Source organism: Ixodes scapularis, unplaced genomic scaffold (assembly GCF_016920785.2).
Source record: "Ixodes scapularis isolate PalLabHiFi unplaced genomic scaffold, ASM1692078v2 PGA_scaffold44__24_contigs__length_19508400, whole genome shotgun sequence".
NCBI lineage: Eukaryota > Metazoa > Arthropoda > Arachnida > Ixodida > Ixodidae > Ixodes > Ixodes scapularis.
Window position 1 is genome coordinate 9,361,542 of NW_024609873.1, and position 6,794 is coordinate 9,368,335.

The following is a 6,794-nucleotide window of genomic DNA, read 5'->3' on the forward strand; positions in this document are numbered from 1 at the left end:
CAAAATTATTGCGTACAGCTAAAGCTGAGTATCATGATAAGGTGTTTAGGAATACAAGTGGTCGCGCAGACTTGCATTGGAAAAAATTAAAAGCAGTGTTAAATCTTGGTTCAGGCCATCAGCCAGTTGATAATATTAACCGGGACGGTGTGCATCTAAGTGGCCTTTCCTTAGCTAATACTTTCACGAATATTTTGCGAATTTATCTACAACAAACGTTAATACTGATCCTTGCAGATACATAGAAGTCAGATATAGTCATTCCATGTTTCTTGAACCTGTCAGAGATGCTGAGGTATTTTTTTACATTTATGCAATTAAAAAACAGCTCTAGCTGCGATTGCAATGATCTTCAAATACGCCCACTAAAGTTCGTTACTGATATAATGGTGCCGTGCGTAACCCGTATTTTTAATCTTTGTTTTTCGTCTGGAGTATTTCCTACGGCGATGCAGGTGGCGAAAGTATCTGTCCTTCACGAGAAAGGAGATAAAAATAATTTAAGCAATTATCGACCGATTTCAATTCTTACCTTATTTTCTAAAGGCCTCGAAGAAGTAATGCAGTCCCGTCTCGTACAACTTGCGAATAAGCACAATTTACTCTCAGCTTCGCAGTTTGGTTTCAGAAAAAATCGTTCCACTGAATCGGCCCTCTTGCCCCAAAAAGAATATATATTACAAAATTTTGAAGAAAAAAAAACGGTTGTTGGCGTGTTCGTAGATTTCACTAAAGCCTTTGACTTCGTGGATCATAACATTCTGCTATGCAAACTTAATTACTATGGTATTCGAGGGTTGCCGTTAGCACTCTTCAACTCATACTTGAGTCACCGCTTCCAATATCATTTAGAGGTCATTCCTCTGATAGAAAGCGTATTATTTCATGGGTTCCACAGGGAAGTATTTTAGGGCCCTTTATTTTTAACCTGTTAATGAACGATATTGTGAATATAGACCTTGTTGCTAAATTCGTAATTTATACGACATTAGTACATTTATTTCCTCTTTAAATAGCGATGAAATTGCGGATGCTGTTAATTTTACTTTGTCAAGGTTGGCGGTGTGGGCAAAGGAAACTGGACTAAGTATTAACACTGCAAAGACAAAGGCTATTTTTTTTTCGTCCGAAAATAAACATATTTTTTATGCCAAGGCCTATAGTATTTAGCTCAAGTCCGATAGACATCGTGGAAAATTTTAAAACGCTAGGTGTCTTTTTTTCTGAAAATATGTCATGGGATAGCCATGTAAATTATTTGGTTTCCAAATTGTCACGTGTTGTTGGTTTAACGTATCGCCACAGCCAATTTCTACCAGTTCGCGTGAAATTAATTATTTACCATGCTCTGTTTTAATCACTCCTCAGTTATTGTAACCTTGTCTGGGGCACAACAACGGCATCCAACGTTAACAAAATTTTCCTGCTTCAAAAAAAAAAAAAAAATGCTTAGAGCCATCTTCAACGCGCCTTATGACTCTCACACTGAGAATATGTTTAGTAATCTGCAAATATTAAAAATTCATAAGCTATCTGTATATAGTCTTCTACTCACCATTAAGAATGAAATTAAAAAAAAGAAAGTGTTTTTTTTTAACGAGATAGTTAGATTAGAAAAAAAATAATACGGTTTACTTGATCCGCCATAATGAATATTGGAAGGTTCCCACATGCAGGTCAAATTATGGGCAGCAAATGCTTCGGTATTTAATTCCAAAGCTTCTAAACAACTTTGAAGAAGAAAACAGAAATCTAGAAACGATATCTCCTAAAGAGTTGCGTAACATATTTTTACATATTTAAGTATTCTGTGTCTTGTTTCTGTTATCCCATTTGATAATGTATAATTTTCTGTATGATTTTTTTTCTCATTGCACGAAACTGTTTGTTGACTGGCTGCCAATGGGGCTGAGGGCCAGTCAAGCTTCTTGTTGAAGCTTTTCCATTTCGCTCCACCATTTCTTTAAATGGAAATGAAGATTATTATTATTATTACTAAATACGACATCCTTCTTAAGAAAAAAGACTGATGCATTATGTTATAAAGGACAGCGCTTGGGATTTAATTTGCAGCTATTTATCGAACAGATCCCAATATGTAAAGATAAATGGATGCGAATCTGAACCAAGAAGAATACATTATGGTGTACCCTAGGGGTCAATACCCGGACTATTGCTTTTTCTACTATATATAAATGATATATTCAACATACCTGGCACTCCCGACATAATCCTATATGCAGATGATACCAATGTATTTTTTACTGATAAGGATCGAAGTGTGATACAAGATTTGTCAAATATGTGGCTTCGTGAACTAGCGCTCTGTATAGACTCCAATCAAATAGAACTTAATGTCAACGAAACGAATTATATTATTTTTAAACCGTGTCATAAGCAACTTCGTAGTCATCTTAATCTAAAAATAACTTTTAAAAACTTAGCATTGAAACAAGAGTCCTCCCTTGAATTCTTGGGCGTCTGGTTAGAAGAAACACTAAGCTGGTCGCCTCATATAGATCATAAGGGTTGCGATGTGGGTTAGTTGGTTCATACTGACGAAAAGGCAAACAGCACATAGTAAACGGGGACTCAAGGAAGTCAAACAGGACAAGCGCTGACTCTCAACTGAAATTTAATCACATGAAAACAAAACAAAGAAAACAGCAACCCCGCCCACGTCACATGATACATTCACCACGTGTCTGAAAAACAATCTCTTTACTACTCAAGCCCAGTGACGTTCGGCCAACGCAGTTCGCGCCTGCTTTGATAATTGCATGGGCCTCCAAAAATTTCTCTATTTACTCTGTCCCTTTCATTGCCAATGATACCAGTCTTACTGAAGATAGGTTTGCACCCACATCCATCACAATGCAATGGCTCTTTTCTTTGTTTTGTTTTCATGGAATTAAATTTCAGTTGAGAGTCAGCGCTTGTCCTGTTTGCACTTCCTTTAGTCCCCGTTTACTGTGCGCTGTTTGCCTTTTCGTTAAATAGATCATGTTCGCTCGAAAATATCTTGATCAATTGGCGTCTTATACAAACTCAAAGAAATCCTTCCTTGTTGGCTTAAGCGTTAGGTCTACTACACTCTAGTACAATCCCTTCTTCAATATTGTTTATTGGTCTGGGAAACCACTACAAAACCTAATGTGACTAGGTTACTTGGTCTGCGAAAAAAAACAGGTCGTTGTATTGAGAACCTGGGTTATACTGATCATACAGATCCATAATTTGCAAGTCACCGACTTTCGGGCGCCCCCATTGAAAGCCTCTTTATCCTTAAACTTGCAATGTATATATATAGTAACTACAACAGAGATGAAAATACATTTAGTGAGACCTACTACCCGAAGACAACGCCATATAATCTGAGAAAGGAAATCTACTAGAAACCAGAAATACAAACAAATTACGGTTTCCAAGCATTAACTTATAAAATACCCGAGATCTTAAAAAACCACCCCGACTTCATATAGTTAATAAGAAGTTCTACCTCAGTTTTCAGCTTCAAGGAAAATATGAAGCGTTATCTCCTGCCATTTTATGAGTAGTGTAATGAAACTGTTTATTTAATCATTTTCTGTCTATTTGTAGGGCTGATTATCAGCTATTTTGTTTTCTGTATTCATCCTTGTTAACCGATACTTTGCTTTGGATCGTTGTAACGAGGAAGGTGTGCTTAGTTAATATTTAAGTGAGTTACAAGTAAGGGCTCTTAGTTTTCGTATTTTAGTGACCTGTACATGTCTGCCGGTAGGTGACTTATACAATCTAGCACTACGGTCATGTTATGCAGCTAGGAGGTGTCGTGCCAATACACTGGCTTGTATGGCGCTTCGACTTGTGCGTGTTCAAATCTTCAAAGACTGCAAGGCATGGGATCACCTCACTCTTCTGAGACTATATTCGGAACTGGCATATTTTCACTGCAATAAAAAAGCGTCCGAAAAAAGAAGCACGGAGAAAATTTTTAATCTGAGGTGGCATTCGACGACGGTGAATGTAAGAAAGTCGAATGATGACCGATTACAATAAATTGCTTCACCGGGGTACAACAGAGGTGTCAAAAGGAGTCCAGAGAACATAACTCTTTTTGTATACCAAAGCTTGCACAATAAAACCGCCTCTTTTCTTTTTCGCGAATGAACTTTTTGTTATTCTTAATATGTATGGCGGTGTTCCACATACAACGTATTCTAGAAACGTAAAAAAAAAAAAGAAACGCGGTAATACTAAAGACAATGTAACAAAAGGAAATAAAGACGACGCAGTGCCTCAAATTATGTCAGAATCATGCGTGTGACACGTACGCGTACTGCATGAATCACGTAGATGAAGAGAACAAGTCAAAAGCGACTTACACATGCCGAAGTGCAGTGCCTCTATCAATTGTAAATTTGAAGCGACCTTTCAATTGTGCGCGAAGTAAAACGAACATGGACCATAAGCATATACCTACAAAACCTAACGCAGCGGCGGTTTATGATCAATATAAAACAAGATAATGAGAAAAAAAATGTAACGCAAAAGTAAAACGAAGGCTGGCAGCTGTTCGAAGAGTTCGCTTTTACTTCACCATCTTCAGATCCTATTTGCTTGGTTATGGCTCGCGTAACGACTCTGATCGGCAATAAGGGCCAAAAGCCGCGCTCCCAGCGCCGCATCTTCGCACACACGTAAAAGAATGAAGATAAAAAATCCGTATAATAAAAACGACGAACGAACGTTTCCTAGAGGCTTCTCAACCTCTCTCGACGCTACATCAGTGTCCGGATTACATAGAGTCTTACTCCGCCTTTTTTTACCCCCTCCCTTTCCAATCGCCCGGCGAAACAGGTGCTGCCATCTGTTATCGCTTCGGAGCGACGCCGCGCTGCCGTCGCACACCGCTACCGACCGTGCGGCCGAGCTCCCAGGACTCGGACGCCAACCGCGACTCACGGCACACGCGGCTCGCTCGTCTCTCGAGGCAGGAAGGCGCTCTCTGTCTTCGTCTTTGTGCTTCCCTTTCGCGCGCTAAAAACAATACTAACTCACCGACCCGTCATCTTCAGGCAGGTACCGTCACCTCCGGAAATACGTCCGCTTCGGACAGTGTATGTTAACACTTTTTCTTTTGAATGTTTTAGGTTTTAGTGTGACCCTGTCAACAAGTTTGAACTCAGAGGAGGACACCTGTAGCATTCGTATCGTGCTCGCGCGCGTCCGCAAGTCGCGTTTTTTTCCTTTCTTCTTTATTTCGTCGTTGCCCTCTCTCATCACGTCCTAGACATGCCTACTTTGAGCGTCGGGGTAGACAGAGATTTTCCTCGCTTACTTTTTTCTATGTGATCACGGACAGCAATGCTGGACGTGTCTTTTTAAGCTAACGATTCTCACCTCATGATTCGTCGTCCGGCGTTCTTGTCTGCTCTTGCCACCATCTCACGGGTTGCAGGGCCACAATAGGATCCGGCTCTTAAACGTTTTTAAGTTTCTTAAACTAACAACCATAGAGTTTTTTTTTTATGCTTTTGTTTCATTTAGTTTAGGTCAATAAAAACAACGATTTGTTCTCCCCGTGGCTCGCGTGAACAGGGCTAAAGCCACGTTGCTAAGAAAAGAGCACGTTGTTCAAAGTATAGCTTGTTCTCATTACACCGTATTTACTCGGGTAATAGCCGCAGTGTTTATGAAGAAAACATGAGGGTTCGCTTTTCCGCGGAGCACGCGGATTGCCAATCACCGCGATCGACAGCATGACTCCAGTTGTTTACAGGACAGAGATAACGTCTTCGCGCGAAGATACCATATGCGAAGATTGCATTTGTATGAAGAATTGTGTTCTCCATCTGGTTATTCGCTATGTTATTTATGTGCAACGCCATGATTGGCTGTATATGTGCTTTGGGGGAAAGTAGAAGCAAGGGCCTTGTTCATAAATAGTGCGGCTATTACTCGAGTAAATACGGCGATTGTAGCCGATAATATCCCATCCCGCCAACCCAAACATACTGACTCGTAGTTTTTTTTTTTTTTAATATAATTGTTGCGGTTTTTTTTTTTTTTTTTTTTCCAGGTGGTTGATCAGTGCTAAGCGTCTCAACTGAGAAAGTGCTGCAACCAATGAGAGCCCAAATAGCCTCAGAGAGGTTTTGAGCGATTGTCCGGCTGACTTAGAAGTGGTCGCGGCCAATCGAAGCAACGGACTCGTAAGGCATCTTCTGGCGAACTGTCGTGGAATCGAGAAAAAGTGGACTGACTTCGCGTGTGTTAATACCATCGCGAAAGCGTCAGTAGGTGTGAGTGTTTTTTTTTTTTTTTGTCTTTTTTTGAGTGGTCGTTAGTGGTGTGTGAACTGAACGCGCTTTTGTAAGTGCTTGTGATCGTTAACAAGATTCAACGGCCTGCACAAGTTGGACTTAATCGTGCTTCGAGACTCCTTCGGTGACTGCGCATATCGCCTTTGCATAACTCTTCGACCTAGGTAAGCGTGTTTTTACCAAGTTTGATGTGGTCTTGCTTCGTGAATCGTCACACAGTGTTCGCCGCCATTTCTTCGTGTTACTGTTATTTACTTAGTCCACCTTATTTTAGGTGGACTAAGCATGCCCTTTTTTAACATAGGTACCTTGTTCAATTCCAGCAAACTGATACAAAATATCCGTAAGCACACACACAAAAAAAAACACACAAAAAAAACTGAAGTTGTATTTTGATCTATCGATGAAACCATCATATAAACTCCGGTCTCATCCTTCCTGGCACGTGATACCGTCTCGATATACACACATCCTTCATCGTTGCTT